The following is a 17,061-nucleotide window of genomic DNA, read 5'->3' as shown; positions in this document are numbered from 1 at the left end:
GGTTGGGGAAAAACATTTGCAAGCACATAAATTCTGTAAGCGCAGAACAGTATTTGTAGCATAATGTGGCCCCAGGAGAAAAAAGAAACGCTTGTCCTGTGCAATCGGTATCACCGGTGTCACAACTTTATTAACCAGTGGGAAAATGTCATCACTGTGGCATCCCTAGTACAAAGCAGTGTGTGTGCAAATGTGCACTTTTCACTACCCAAAACCTCCTTAATGTAATGCACACCAAAGATGTCATGTGTTTGACATACAGTAGGCTGACGCGTAATATATGCAACCTGAATCAAGGGAAATTCCTTTGGAGCAGACATTGTGTCAACATTTTTTGGATTATTTTCTTACTCATATAATGAAGGGATCAATCAGAAGCAAATTCATCAGGCAGAATAATAATTGATCAAATCTAAAGACTGTCCAAACCTTAATTATCAAAGGTCAGATACCCTTAATGTGTTAACACGTTTGTCAGCGCATCAACCCTTTCACCCCACAGAAAGGTCAATATTGGAGGATTCCTCGCTTACTTTCAGTGATTGCAGTCAATGTTAGGCAAAGTTCATTTTTATGACAAATAAACAATGGCTAAGATTTAGCTAGGGCTACCCAACAAAAACACTTGATTGAGTGGGGAAGATTGGCTAATAAAAGGCAAACAGTAAAGGAAAAAGTGTGATGGGACATGAACTACAGTACAGTGGGGTTTGAATGTTTGGGCACCCCACGTACAAATTTGTATTAATGTGCAAAAAGAATCCAAGAAAAGATGGAAAAAGACATTTGTGTAATATGTCACAAACAGTTAGATTTCATTTCCATCATTTTCACTTTCAAAATAACAAAGAAAACAAAAATGGTGTCTGCAAAAGTTTGGGCACCCTGCAGAGTTAATACCTTGTACTGCCCTCTTTGGCAAGTATCACAGCTTGGAAACGCTTCTTGTAGCCAACCAAGAGTCTTTAATTCTTATTTGAGGTATCTTTGGCCATTTTCCCTCCAAAAGTCTTCCAGTTAAGATTCCTGGGCTGTCTGTCACGCACTGCTCTTTTAAGGTCTATCCATAGATTTTTAATTATTTTGAGGTCAGGAGATTGTGAAGGCCATGGCACAACCTTCAGTTTACGCCTCTTGATGTAATCCACCGTGGATTTTGAAGTGTGTTTAGGATCATTATCCATTTGTAGAAGTCATCCTCTCTTTAACTTTAGCTTTTTCACAGATGGCATCAAGTTAGCATCCAAAATTTGCAGAAATTTTATTGAATCCATTTTTCCTTCTACTCGTGAAATGTTCCCTGTGCCACTGGCTGCAATACAACCCCAAAGCATGATTGATCCACCCCCATGCTTAACAGCTGGACAGAGGTTCTTTTCATTAAAGTCCCTTTCTTCTCCAAACGTACCGTCGCTCATTTTGGCCCAAAAGTTCTATTTTAACCTCATCGGTTCACAGAACTTGTTTCCACAATGCATCAGGCTTGTTTATTATGTTCATTTGCAAACTTCAAACGCTGATTTTTTGCGGTGAGGACGTAGACGAGGTTTTCTTCTGATGACTCTTCCATGAAGACCATATTTGTACGAGTATCTCTTTATAGTACCACAAGTTCAGTATCTCCCAGGTCTTTCTGGATGGATCGTGCAGTCAAACCTGGGTTTGGACTTTTCTCCCAATCCGGCGAGCTGTTCTGTCTGATATTTTTCTTGGTCTTCCAGATCTTTCTTTAACGTCCACGGTTCCTGATGACAACCATTTCTTAATTACATTCCGAACAGAGGATATTGGCATCTGAAAACACTTTGCTATCTTCTCATAGCCTTCTCCTGCTTTGTGAGCGTCAGTTTCAGTTTTCTAGAAAACTGCTTAGAAGAAGCCATGGTGCTGATTGTTGGGGCACGGTCAGATGTGTCTGGGCTTTTTAAACCTTAAGATTGACATCAACAATCCATGAGACTGTCAGGTGTCAGCTTTCCAAAGGGGGCGGTGCATGCTATAAACTCTGCAGGGTGCCCAAGCTTTCGCAGACGCCATTTTTTAGTTTTCTGTTATTTTGAAAGTATAAATGATGGAAATGAAATCTAACTTTTTGTAACATTATATGAATATCTGTCATTTGATGCCTTTTGGAGATTATTCCATTTTTTCTTGGCTTCTTTATGCACATTAATACAAATTTGTATGCTATAAGCTCTTCCTCCATTGGATTTGCTATACAGTACATCCATCCAGCACCACCTCAGCAACGTTACTTTCTGCCTTGCTAAATAAAGGGGACACTACTTCCTGCATTGTCCATTTGGTAAAGCAACAGGTGCTGCACAGCTGATAATTAGTTGCTGCCCATAGGTGACAACAATACCCAGGTAAGATGGCAGGCAGTTGTCACACGCCAGAGAATGAAGATTTTGGTAATAGTTGTAATATCTATGTTTTGGTTTGCTGTTCTTTTTTTTATTCCCTATTTGTTGTGTATTTTGCACATTTATTAATTTGTTTGCTGTGCTTTAATTATTGATTCCATCATAGGAGAGCAGAAGTGAGCCCAAGGAGAAAAATACTTATTTGCTGTGTCTAAGTGACTGATGGGAACAACAATCTTTGACATTGGTCCAGTATTAAGCGAGATTGCTGCAGTCGGCAGTGGCGAAACTAGCTACAATGTGAGACAATAGGGCAGTTGTCCAGCATGTATTTACCTTCACAAAAGTGCGTTTGTTGTCACTGACAGACTCAGATTAAATAAGTATCTGACACAATTATGGAAAGGATTTCTATGGAGGTCAACCTTTCTGTTAAAGAGTAAGATCCTTTTTTTAAACATAAAAACATCCGCAAATTGCTTTTGATAAATCCACATGTACATAAACAGTTATTTTAGCATTGTAAAATACACTTCATTCAAAGTCAACAGAAACAAAATAAAACTATGAAAAGACGTTTTCGGTCGGCTTTCCACATTTCCAACCATCACAACTCTAGTTTTGGTTGAAATAAACTCATAGTTTACTGATTTACATGTTACCTATGTTGGCTCTATGTGTGCTAAAAGTATTATTTTAAATGGAGTCTGGTGGGTTAAGAGATAGCGACTTCAGAGCTGTTTGTAGTTAAACAGAAAGGTCTCAAAGAGGTTTTAAATGTCCATCTCTGAAGGGATCCTTTCTGTAATGTTGTCAGACACTTTGAATATTAATCTGAGCCTGTTAGTGCCAAAATCAGCACTTCTGTGAAGGTAAATACACGCTGGACTATTACCAATCAGCTTACATTGTAGCTTGTTTTACCGTTGCCAACTGCAGTGATCTTGCTTAATACTGGACCAATGTGAAAGATTATTACACATTAACAACACAGTTTTATGGGAATTTTATCTTGTTGAACAGTTTTAGTTTGTATAAAGAGGTAAACTTTTCCTGGATCAAATAAATTATTTTTTAATTTTTTCTTATTTGATTAGGACAATGCACATTAATGAACATTTCTGTAAATGCGCCAGTTGGCTATTTTTTAACTGTAGTCCTACCTAGCATGCATGTATTTTATGGTGGGAAGAAACCAGAGCACCCGGAGGAAACCCACGCAAACACGGGGAGAACATACAAACTCCACACAGAAAGGCCCCAAACGACCTGGATTCGAACCAAGAACCTAACCTTGCTGTGAGGCAGAAGTGCTAACCACCTAGCCACCGTGCCGCCTTTGATCATAGGTGAGTTGATCATACTCTGTTCTCCTCTAATTCCGTTAGGTTGCAAATGCATTGCTCTCCCTTGTTAAAGAGAACCTTTACCAAGTAAAGTGTTTTTATTGTTTTTAAGAGTTACTAGTCTCTAAAAAAAGTAGTTTGCGTTGTCGGACAACATTTTAAATAAAGTGAATACACCCTACCCACACAGTTATCCCATTAGTTATGACGTCATGTCGCTTCTTTTGTTTTACATCTATGGCCGAAACAACCAATGTGAAATGAATTCCAGATGGATGGATGGATACCAGACGGTAGATTTTGGACGATACCGTACGATCGTCAGATGACAGAACATGCGTTCCTTGCTACTGTGTGGACGAGGGCTGTCTAATTTGTGCTTTAGCCTTCTTCCAGACTACAAAACAAATGATGCCTTGCAAACGTAAAGCTATGCTTTACTGATTCCCAACAAGAACAGAATCCACATCATAACTGCTGCCTCTGAGGTTTAGTCAGTCACAACCTCCTTCCCAACACCCTTGCATAAAGCTTTCTTGAAGAGGCTCAGCAGTATATTATCCTGATAATTGTAATACACAATGTTAACACCTTTGTAAATTATTATCTACAACACATTTCATTTTGTTTCAACTGTTGAAAATTAATAATTTTAATTGCACTTCCTGTTTAATGTAACCCGCTTATTGTACTGAACTAAACTATGTTTGAATTGTTTAATGCAGGGTGTGCAGTTGCAACTGGCAAGTGGTATTTCCTTTGTTGAGTCAATTCCGGGACCTAAATACTAAAATTTTTGCATGAGTTAGTTGTCTATTTCAAATATTGAAAACATGTTGTAATGCTCCAAGTTGGCATAGAACTTGTCCATTTCATGCACATCACCATCCATCTACTGCTTGCGAGTTGCTGCTGAATTGAAAACACTCAGGAGTAGTCATCCACATCAACAGCATGGTATCCTTTTGACTTTATTTGTTGAAATCATATCGGGCTCGGCGGTGAGAGAGGAAACGCTGCGCTTAAGTGTCGCCCTCCTCCTGCTTCCGTCCTCTCTCCATCTTCCTCTCTCTCGCACCCTCGCTTCCAATCCGCCATTATTAGTGTCTCCAATACTCCAGAGGGCAAACAAACTTTCAAAAAATTCCCCATAACCCGCCAAGCGTAGCCCATTTTCCTCTCCATGCAATTAACTGCGCCAACATTTACAATGATATGATTACAGACACTTACAGGCAAAGTCATGGGGGGAACGTGGGGCATATTAGGTATCAGCAAGGGGTTGATCGTAATGGTCGCGTTTCCCGGAGACTCACATTTTCTTTTGCACGCAATAGTGAGAGCTACTAAATTCTCCTCAGGCAGTAAAAACCAATGCACCGGAACCACGATAACAAACACAGGCAAACACTTTCTTTCTCATCACTCTCTTATTTTCTTTCTCTTACTTTGGGGCCTAGTTTTTTTTATTTACTCTCCTCTGCACTCTCCCTCTTAACCCCCCCCCCCCCCCCCCCCCCCCCGTATCCCATGCAACCCTCAATTAATTAAGTCTTTCACGGCCATGTAATTAGGAACATTAGCAAGTCATAAACTTGCCACGAGTCTTGGAGTTATGTGCTGGCCCTCAGCAATTTGTTTGTAATTCGTTTTTCGCTAGACAACAACACCGTAGGGTCCCATAGATCTTCCAAGGGCCCCCACTGTGCCCACCCTCCTGCAGCCGCGACAGCCAGGATAAGAGAGGTCCTCGATGGGCTGAGAGGGGGGACAACATAATGCCCAGGCTGGCTGGCACCCATCCCGCTGCTCTTCAAAGACTACTTAGAACAGCCTGTCTGTTCACTGCCTCTCAGCTTTTACATCCGTCTTGGAGAAACAGACATGCTACTGACACACATGTTATAAGCTAAATATATTATAAACTATATTCCCAAAAAATATAAATCATTCAATGTTGGTAATTGTTGTAATGTACCCCAGTTTAGAGATGGTTTGATACAATTTTTTGCTTTGTGATAAAAATTCTGATACCTGAACTTTTGTATCGACCGTCACTAAGTACCTATCTGATAATAGTGTGTAATATATTTTATTATGTTCTAATAGCTGTATACTACTAACCCTGTGTGGATGTGATATGATTTCTATCTTTGTTGTTGGCCTGGCTCAGGTTAAACTCTTTGTGAAACATGAACAATCACAAACAATGAATGCCACAGAACTTTCTTTTATTATCCAGTTTGATAGTGAGTCATAACGGAAAAAGAACAAAAACTACTCTACGTGAAGTAGATTTTTTTCTGGGCTGAATTACACTTTATCATATCGGTACATAAACTCCAGTAATCACCGATACAGATACCATCATTTTAGGCATCTGAGACTTTTCAGAAACTGGTATCACTATTGAAACATCTCTACTCCAGTTACAGCCAAACTTTAACTGTAAGCTGTCCCACTGGGCAGGTCAGCTGGGTCGACACCCCCCTGCTGTGATGCTACCAAAGGGTCAGTACTCCCCTGGTTAATTGCCCTCCAGTGCTCCCAATCTGATCTTGTATTGTCCTGATCTTTATCAGTCATGCAAGCAAAAAGATTTTTTTTAGTCTTGCAGTGTGATCGGTGAAACAACAAACGGTGTCACCCTGGTAAGACAGAGAACGTAGTCTACAATGGTTTGATGCTAATGGTTCCAATTACAATTCTTCCATCGATTCCGGTTCTATTCTCGATTCAAATTCTTTAAAGCTTTATTTAGTATGTAACTTTTTGATATTTATGAACATCCATTATATTCAAGTCATTGCCAAATGAGTTGTTACAAAGTTAAGTTACAGTTTGACAGTGAAAAGGAAAGGGTTTTATATGCAATGAAGGTCCCCAGCTGGACTCAAACCGGGGGATGCTGCAGTTGTGTGGCACATGATGGAACAACCCAGCTACCAGGGCTGATCCTGTTGGCTGTTGGGCTGAACCATGGTCCGTATGCAGACGGGGGAGGCTCCAATATAGGTTTTCAAAAAGTCAAAAGCTAGTCAAAGTGTTTATTCATCAACTGATGAAAAGGCACCAATAAAGTCAACGATGTCAACAAATGTGAATGTAGATAAAGTTCCTGGAAAAAAAGTCTCTTTTTTATTGTCTTTTTATAAGGGTCCTGGCAGACAATACACACATTTCAGTTCCAGATATGTGCAGAACCGTTTTATTTCCAATGAACATGTTTAACAAAAGCAAAAACACAGGGCAGACAGTGCTCTCAAACATCATACTAAAGACAGAGCAAGACAGAGACATCAAATAATACTGGACACAATACTGGGACACTCTAAGAAAATATCAAATAAATTAACATATTTAGTTTTTAAGCATCCTCAAAAACAGGGTGTATTAAAGAGACCATGGTGCTTTGCCCATATACAAAGTTGACCTGGGCAGCTTTGTAGTAAAAAGAAGAAGCTGGTGGCATTTTGGTTCCAAATAGCAGCCGTGAGCGTCTTATGTTGCAATAACAACAGCTACAGTATCCTAGAGTGCTATGTGGAGCGCTGCTAGTTACAACAAAGTGGTGGAGTGAGCTAGAGAATGATCAGGGAGAGGGAGCGGTGCTACTACTAATGCTAAATTGGTCCGTTTTTTATTTTTTATTCTCAGGAAAAAGTTGAACTTTTGTCAACTTCAAAAAGATGTTCTGAGCTGCAGAAAACAACGTTGGCGTTGGCGTTTAAAAAGCGTTTGGGATTTTTTCCAAAACAAGGCTTACTCTTTAGGAATATAATGTAAAACAGAAGCTGGTGTGAAGATTACCTTTTAGCTTCTGTTCTCACCATCAGATACACAATATTAAATTATCTTATTTTTGCATTATTTTACCTGTAGTTTGTCCATAAAAACAAGACTACATTTTTCCATTGTAGACACTTTTTCCAGCATTTTTTCATTGTACTGGCTGATTTTCTGTCTCCCATCGGTGGCAGACGTTCTCTAGTCCCAACATTTAAATTAAGTGATGAAACATGTGATTACATGTGACTTTCTCTCCCATGCAGGGGCAGTGCATGTGTGTGTGTGTGTGTGTGTGTGTGTGTCTGTGTGTGCATTTTTGTGTCTGTGTGCAATGCGTGTGTATGTGTGCATGTTTGTGTGTTTGCTTGCATTGGTCTGTGTGTGTGCTTGTGTGTGTGTGTGTGTGTGTGTGTGTATGTGTGTGTGTGTGTGTGAGAGTCCTTCCAGCTCTTTTGTCCCTGCCGCTCCATCGAGAGGTTAACGGCATCACTGCTGTGTGATTCCAGCTCAAGCACTTTCATCAGCAGCGTTATTCTCTCCTCCGGCTGCACCCTGACCTCCCAATAACCATAGACCATTGTTTCTATTTACCATTTGCCAGAGATGGAGATAAAACTGGAGAAAGAGCGTGACAGAGAAAAAGAGAGCTGGGGCTGCTATTGATTGGCTTCCACATGTATTGAAACCAGATATTGATTTTCTTTCCTTTTTTTCAAATGGAAAAAAGTGCATTGTCCGAGCGAAGGAGATTTCTATGGGGATTTGGGGAAAGAGGAGTTGAAATGAGCATCCGGTGCACCGTTGTCTCCTGTGGATTGTGTATAGGGCTGTGGTAATTGAATTGAGCGAACAGGGCCATTCTCCGATATCTGCTCTCTTAAGAGTTTTTGGCCCCTTCGATGGATCTCTGTAATATTTCGGTCTGAGATCTCAAGAAGCCGGGAAAGTTTTGTTACGGACATTTCAAAAGAGTTCAGCTCATGATGAGGCTAATAACCGTCATTGTGAAGAGAAATGAGTAATTCTTTGAGATGGTAGGGCTTAACCGCTGCTGTAAATAAGTTAAATACTGATGATATTTGCCTTATGTTATCAACACATCTAAACATGTAATTTTAACTCTCTTGTGTACGCATCTGCATTTTATTTACTATAGGGACCTGTTGGGTTGTGGAGTGTATGGAAACGTGTGTGTTCATGTGTGAGCTGCTGGATTTCCCATCCATACATCCATCATCTAACTGTCTGTCCATTCATTCCTTCAGCATCAGGGGATGGTAGAAAAACGTGCTCTGGATTATTACCGTTTCTACAAACCAATCACAATCATCTTGAAAGACGGAGCCACGGTGCCGCTTCATAATAGTCTCAGGCAGGAACTTGTTATGGTGGAACATGTGGAGGTCCAAAAGTTGTTTTGGTCCTGTGCAACAGAAAACTCAGATTGGACAGATAGTCTAGCTAGCTGTCTGGATTTACCCTGGAGCAGGTAACCATAGTCCAACTCCAACACAGAGAAAGGGGGAGGTGATGGACATCTGGCTGAAAATGAGGGTCATATTGGGGAACTTGTGGCGGCAATGGAGCAATCCTGGAAGTGGAACGTCGTGGATATAGACTACACATTGACCAATATTTCTCACCTTTCACAGAAATAAATACAAATGAAATGGCATGTTTGTCGAAAAGAAGTAGTGCAAATGTTAATTTCAAAATTGTCAGCTGAAATGTCAAGATCCTATGTTAGACCTTTTTACAGGGCGTACAAATCTGGTGATTATCTCGCCGACTCTTCTGCTCTCAGAAACAACAGCGCAACACCACATTTAACGTCTTGGGTTTTCTCGTTCTGCTATAGTGTTTCTAATATTTTAGAAGAAGGCAAACAATGTGAGCAGGTGACAGACAGCAAGTGAAAGAGAGAGTGAGATGATGATGACCAGCAATGTGTGCTCACAACAGCTTGTGGATCTTAAAGTTATCATCCTTTAAATCATATATATCTGTAAATTGTGTGCAAGGTTGAAGCTGCCGTCTTGTAAATGCTCTGTTTCGGGTTCACTTTCTGTATTTGGATCGGATCGCGTTCTCACTTGAAGTGAAGTGAACTCTAGTTGACTTGGAACTGTGAACGGTGACCCCCGTTTTTAAGCTGACCAGAGTTCATTTGTCTGATCCACACCAGAGTTCAGATGAGCTTTTGCACCGCCCCAAATGAAACGGGCTATCAGACCAAACGCTCCAGGGTTTTGCTTTGAATGGACCAAACAAGGCAGGTATGAAAGAAACCTGAACTAACATATTTAACAGATATTCTATTATTAGAAACTAAATGGCAGGACTTGGTTCTGTGGAGGCTCCACACAGAGCTTTCTCCGTAGCCTACGTAAGTGGCCTGAAGAGTATACTTGGTGTGTGCTTCGATTTCTTAAAAGGTCCCATGGCATGAAAAGGTCTCTTTTTTGTTTTTTTTAACATCAACATGCATTCCCCCATTCTGCCTATGGCCCCCCAGTGGCTAGAAATGGCGATAGGTGTGAACCAAGCCCTGGGTATCCTGCTCTACCTTTGAGGAAATGAAAACTCAGATGGCCGATGTGGAATCTAGCCCCTTGTGAGGTCATAAGGAGCAATGTTACTTCTCCTTTCTCTGCTTTTGGCGTCATGCGTTGCTGCGAAGTGTAGTGTAGTATTCAGGCTACGGTGTAGGGTCCCTGTCTCTGCGTACCTACCATGCGATGATTTTACACAGAAGCATAAATCAGCCGAAATGGGAGGATTTCTGTTTTAATTTGGGTTCATTTCTCTCGTCACCATGTGTAAGCATGTGTGAGTGTGATCTGCAGATCATATTTGCTTATTATTTCACATGTATGTCATGCATATGTATCCAATAGGAACACCTGGGAAAGACAGACTTGGTGCAGACACAGCGTGGCATCGTCTTTAAAAAAAGACATATGAACCAACTGTAGCAGCCCAAACATTTTTAAGGGATCCGTCTATCCACAGTTTGTGGCTGCAATTGTCTCTGTCAGGTGAAGTCCAATCTCAGCTCCTGTTTTTTAAGTCCAACTTTCACAATTCTGATTTAATTCCATCCGTATTCCCTAAATGAACAGATGGATTATCAGTGTGTGAGGATAAAATGAGGCAGATTTCCTAAACTCAATTGAACTGATATTTAAAATGTGCTAGGATTATTTTCACCTCCTGCAGCAATATGATACTGACTTCTCTTGTTACATTTTCTCTTCCTGACCCGAACTTTGACTTGTGTTTTTGCATTTCCATCCGAGCCTCAGCTTGCATGTCCGCCTCTGTGCACATCTGAAGCCTGCTGTGCCTCCCTGACGGTCTGTGTGACTTCATGGCGGCCGAGCCTCGGCTGCCTGCTTCTCATTCAGCCGGCGTCGGCCTGTTCTCCCACTCAATTTGCAATTAAGACCAAATTTAGAGCGCTGAAGCCTGAAGGCAGGTGGGTGTCCACACAAGGAACATGTTGCCTAGCAACTGGGGGGGACAGAGTCAGAAGGGTGTACCTGAGGGGTAGGGGGTGGTGTGGGGAAGGGGTGTGTGTGTGTTTGTTTGTGTGTGTGTGTGTTTGTTTGTGTGTGTGTGTGCAATGCGTGTGTGCTTGTGTTCTGATACTGTCTATTTATTAATGATTGGCCATCAGACAGAGTTAATTCTACTGTCATGGATATTTTCTTCAACACAGATTGTCAATATGTTTTCATTGTCACTATTTTGTCACAGATGTCTCCTCAGACAAAGCAGTGCAGTTATGGTTTTGTAATTTCTTATCCACAAAACATGTAATGAAAGATTTCATACTGTATAGTCCAGTGTTTGTTTTTTAATTGTTAATTTTGTTTACAAAGTGAAGAGATTTTACCCTTCGGTTTATCTGAAACATTCTAGCAGTGACTTTGGAACCTGCTAGAAATGTATAAAGAAGTCAAATAGTGTCTTCTTTTCCTAGTTACCTAACTTAAGACAGCAGTGAAATGTAACTAAGTACATTTACTCAAGTGCTATACTGAAGTACATGTACTTTATACTTTTCTTGCCACTTTCTGCTACTACATTTCAGAGAGAAATATTGAACTTTTTTGTCCTCTAAATTCATCTGACAGCTTTAGTTACTGGTTACTTTACACATTAGGATTTTCACACAAAACACACGTGGTTTATAAAATCTGATGTTTTTATATGAATGAAAGTAGCCAACAATATAAGTATACAACATTATAACAATACAACATACACTTTCTAAAATGGGAGGATGTATCTTTACTTTTACTACTTTACCTACATTTTCCTGATAATATTTACATACTTTTACTAAGTAACATTTTCTACAACATTTTCCCTTTTAAATTTTAAAAGAGATTTTTTTTACACTGTTGTATTTTACTCAAATGAAGGATCTGCTAGTATAAAACATCACAGGACTTTTTTGTCCTTTTCTCGACCCGCGTGTCACTGAAATGGAAATTTTTTGACCCCACCCACCATTTTTTCTGTCCCGTTCTTGTGCCGCATGTCAGTTAAACGTACTGTACGTCCTGATTCAGAGCGTCAAAAACTGACACCAAAGGGCTAGACACTAAAAGAGACTTTTTGCGTCAATAAAAAACACCAAAGGCACCTGACCAAGCGCTGGGAGTAGGATTCACACCCCTTTTTTAAAAAAGCTGAAGACTTTAATTTGCTTCAATTAGAATTTCTTGTGTGTTAACACTCCTCCACTTCCACATCCATCTGTATGTACTGCACATGGTTCTAATTTGAAAATGAACATCATTTGACCAGAGCAGATATTTTTCCTGAGACTGAATCTGAACTGAAAATAACTCATAATTTAGATTTTAATTTTCTTTTCTGCTGTTGTTTCTCCTTGCTTTCTCCTTCTTGTTCAACAACTGTTACAACTTAATGACAAACATTAGTGTGTGGGGGTGAGGGGGGTGGGGGCATTCTGTCAGGATAGAGTACAGAAAATCTGCTCAGAAACATATTACAACATAATGTAATTTTGCTAAATAGAATATTACATTCATTATTAGTTTTCATTTTAATCAGAATACAACACATTCTATAGGCTCAGTCTGCCACTTTTTTAAGAAACGTTTCTGGTCCTGGTTCCATGGTATCAGTATTTGGGATAGTCGTCATGGAAACATTGGTCATGTGAATAGGGCTGGAAGATTGTCAGAACAGACAGCTGTGTGACAGTACTCTGATCGAATGGGAATCACAGTTGGGGGGTGGGGGTGCCACCAATTCTATCCCTGCCCCTTTTAAAAATGTCATATCAGCTGTCAGTAATTAAGGTTAATTGAGTAACATGATGAGAAGATAATGTGCATTTTGCAGTCTCCGTGTCTTCTCTCTAGTGGATCACATCACGGTAACGTTTCATTCATAGCCAATCAATGATGCTGATCAACTCAATAAGATTGGATCAGGATCTGGATGCAGAAGCTATACCACATGTTGCAGGCTTTAGCAGTTATTTCAGTCTCTCAGATACATATTATATCAATATTTAGATCAATATAAATACCACATTGGCAGTTCCTCGAAAGTTAAAGGACTCAAATCGGGACATCCCGTTGTGTCCTTATTGCTGGTGGGTAAAAAGGAGCATCGAGTGACACAATATGTCACATAGATATGATGTTTAAAACCTTAATCCTACATCCTGTCCTCTGCACATTCTACATTACCTTTTTGAGCTTTTAGCCTTTTGAAATTTTTGCACATCCGTCTATATTTTTGTACATCCTGCACTAACCATACAGCCTCTTCTTTTTCCTTCTGAATGTTAAATAGTTGTATGAAATAATTCATTACATTTATATAGCGCTTTATCATAGACACTCAAAGCGCTTAGGGGGGATGCCAGAGAGGGAGGGGAACACATTATGAAAACCTATGCACACACAGATACATGCAAACTCCACACAGAACGGCATAGGACGACCAGGATTCAAACCTGGTATCTTTGTACTGTGAGGCCACAGTGCTAACCATTGGGCCACCATGTTGCATGAATGTTTGTCTGTACTATAGGTTCTCATTCTGCCATCACGTAAATACGGATGCTTGGTCATGTGCCTTTGGCATTTGTTATTCATGCTAAAAGTCTCCTTTAGCGCTGGGACTCTTGATATTACTTTTGACCCGGGACGTACTGACTGACATGTGGCACAAGAACAGGACCGAATGGGTAAAGATGGTGGGTGGGGTTATAAAAAGTATGTTTCAGTTAAATGCGGGTCACAAACCCTGGTCTCCTGGGTGAAAAAGCCAAACCTGGCACTGCCTCCGTGTTGGTGTCTGCTGTGGTGCCCAGCGCTGCTCGGACCGTTTTTTCCTCTATAAACTCCTCTCTCAGCTCCTCTGGCAGTTGCTGCATGAACTTCCTCCAGACAATTTCACTGCTGGTGCACTCCTTGGAGAGGATGTGTCCAATGATTCCAGCCATTTCAAGGATTTATAAAGTTATATGAACACGTAGGCAGCCGCCAGCCATCTAGCTCCGTGTACCGCGCCTTCCACAGAGCGAGCACCCGGCGCGGCCTTCTGATTCAGAACAGAGTCCATTCACGCTGTAGTCATAGTGGTAGCCTACGTTACTGACTCTGGCTTTGCCTTCTGACCATCAGTGATGCCCACACTTGTTGCTCTACCGATCGATCATGACGTTTCTCTGACAGAAACGCTGATAGTTACTAAGCAACCAATGTGCCACTTTATCCGCATGAAAGACTAAAAATAATACCGCGAAAACACCCAAGCGGTCAATATGAGCGTGGCTGGCTGAAATAGGTAAAACTGATTTTATTTTACTTGCCTTGTGTGTAATGTACATAAAAACTATTTTTATTGAAAATATAGACTCTTTTAGGAAAAGTCAGGTACCAGCAGGATTGTATTTATTTTATCCAGCAAAGTTAATAAACATACACATTTTAAAACGGTCAAAATGACCGTCATGGCTGTTCTGGTGTTGAGGGATGTTACGCTCTGTGCTGAGGCTTTGAAGCGTGTGTCGAGAAATTCCAGAAGTTTTCTGTGAAACGCGTATCGAGACTTTATGTTTTGGTGACCATTTTTTAAGGGTCCTATAACTCTTTGCCTTACTTGCTTGTGAGTCTTTGTTTTGGGGGAAATAAACCCAACCTTTTGAACTTTAATCCTGCGTTCCTTGACTGCTTGGTCCAAGGCAAGATTGTTAACATGAATAAGGCTGTCACTATATAATAATATAACTCCACTGTGTCAGTCAACAGAAGGTCTTTGAGTTTGCGTTATTTATCACCATAGTTTCTCCCAAATGTTGAAAAGGAGAAAATCAAATGATAAAAAATTCAAACAATCATCTTGATACTTTGTTCTTCGTAGGCACAGTTTCATGTAAAAAATCCAACAATAACCAGGACTCTAAACAGTTGGTACACATTTTACAGCCGAGCACTATTCCCCAATCGGTATCATCTTCCATATTTGCATGTGCTTGGATGCTGAGAGTGGCAAATTGACTGAGAAAATAGCCATATTACCACACAGTGGGAGAGGGAGTGTGTCATTTCTAGCAAACAAAGGAATACGACAGCGATGGCCCTCACACGGAGCAAATGTCTGCTCTCAACTCGGGCGAAACACATGCACAGTGTGTGTGTGCATGCGTGTGATAGAAGACAATAGCAGAGATAATGTCAAAGACTTCTGATGATTTGTTGACTCTGAAAGATGTCATGGCTGAGGAGAGAATGGGGCTCTTTAATTCCTGATACTTGACTATTGTAGCCAGACTCAGTTGGGCTGTTAGACAGGCTTATTCAGCTGCTTTTTCTCCGGTCACACTGCGTTGAACAAAGGTTTATTAAAGTCTCTATGAAATAACAAACTACATTTACAGGGTTAGATGTTTTTTGCCATATCCTACATAATCTCTGGAAACCTGATTTTCTAAATCATACCCTTAAGTAGCTTTTAAAGGTTTTTTTTCTAACCTGGACCCTATTTTCCTAGTTTTTTTTGTTTGTAATGGTTTTTCCATTACATGGTACCTGCTTGACTAGCCTCGACTCTACACCTTTTTTCACCTTTTTTTGTTTTTCCATTATGAAAAAAAGTCCCTGGTACTTTCCAGCAGGTCCTTTTTTTAGTACCACCTCAGTTGAGGTTCCCAGCGAGCTGAGGCGACACCAAAAGGTGACGTTAAAACCTGCAGACTGCCGACTGGTCGGAGAGAAACGTCACTAAGCACTGCATCAATATTGCTAGCGACAGATGGGGGTGTCCTGAACAAACATTTTTAAATAGTAATTTTTTTTTACAGTTTTTTACTTCTTTTACAGTAGACAATGTGTCTGCTGGCAAACAGCCACAGGCCAAGAATGAAAAACAACACACCTTTGACGATCTGTTTGTGTGTCGCGGGAGGTCACAGCAGTTTCCTGCGCCGTGGCTTTGATGACCAGCCACACGCATGAGGTGGTTCTAAATCTGCAATGTAAAATAGAAGACAGTACATCGTGGTCAAACCGAGACGATTAGAGCTGGTACCAGCAAGGGGTAAGGGCAATGAGGGACTCAAAAGAACAACGTTCTTTGACATTGTTCCAGTTTTAAACAAGATCGCTGCATTCAGCAGCGGTGAAACAAGTTACAATGTAACTTAACCTTCTGAGACCTAAGGCCATTTTTACAGTTCATTGTCCGTCTGGACTCATTTTCTAAAAAAGCTTGTAAAACATCAACCCTGTTGTCTACAGTCAAGATATGAACTTCATTTTTTTTAGGAGAAACTGGATTATTAGAATATTTGGGTTGCAGTGAGGTCACTTGCATGTTAAAAGTGGTTGTAGGGCCTTAAAGATAAATAAATAAGTAAAACGGAACATGAATCTTCCAGATATGTATTGATATCACAGACAGATAAGTAATACATAAGCCATTTTCCTTGCTAAAATACTTCTCATATGTCTTGGGAGTCACACTGTGAAGAAATAATCATTAAAACTTATACAGTTGACAAAATACATAAATCTTTTCAAAGAAAGTCAAGATGCTTTTGCTCTTATGACATTTACTTATGCCAAAAACAACATAATAATGTCCTATTTATTGATATTACACCCACAGCAATGCTACACAAGCAAATGCATGTCTAAATAGTGCGCCTCTTGGCCTTCCATACAGCCTATTGGCCTTTTTGTCCCCACTGGCCTTCCATACAAGATGGTGACGTTGTCTCCCATATATGGGCATACTGGGGCCTTTTTTTTCCGTAAACAGACACAGAGGAGAGACTGAGCCGCGAGCTAGCGGCAGAAATGAGCCAAAATGCGATGAATTATGGACATAAAGTGGATCAATCTTGGATATAACAGTGTGGATTTAAAACTCAACGACCCCGAAAGAGGCTGGAAGTTCCAGGCTCAATAGAAAATCACCTGTAGAGGCTAGAAAGACCCAGAAGAGACCTCCGTAACCGCTAACCCGTTACCTTTCAGACGCAACCATTGATAAGTCACTAGCTT

At 40.5% G+C, this 17,061-nt stretch overlaps 1 long non-coding RNA gene across 1 annotated transcript; it reads left to right on the top strand.

Moving 5' to 3' along the window:
• Positions 1–2,575: 2,575 nt before the first annotated feature.
• LOC116676722 (uncharacterized) lies at positions 2,576–16,195 on the top strand. The gene is made up of 3 exons (XR_004328813.1): positions 2,576–2,646; positions 4,461–4,462; positions 16,170–16,195. It is a non-coding gene; the product is annotated as an uncharacterized LOC116676722 (long non-coding RNA).
• The last annotated feature ends 866 nt before the right edge of the window (positions 16,196–17,061 follow it).

This window comes from Etheostoma spectabile, chromosome 3 (assembly GCF_008692095.1).
Source record: "Etheostoma spectabile isolate EspeVRDwgs_2016 chromosome 3, UIUC_Espe_1.0, whole genome shotgun sequence".
Taxonomy (NCBI): Eukaryota; Metazoa; Chordata; class Actinopteri; order Perciformes; family Percidae; genus Etheostoma; species Etheostoma spectabile.
Note: the sequence above shows the minus strand (reverse complement) of the source record. Positions and strands in the feature narration are given on the sequence as shown.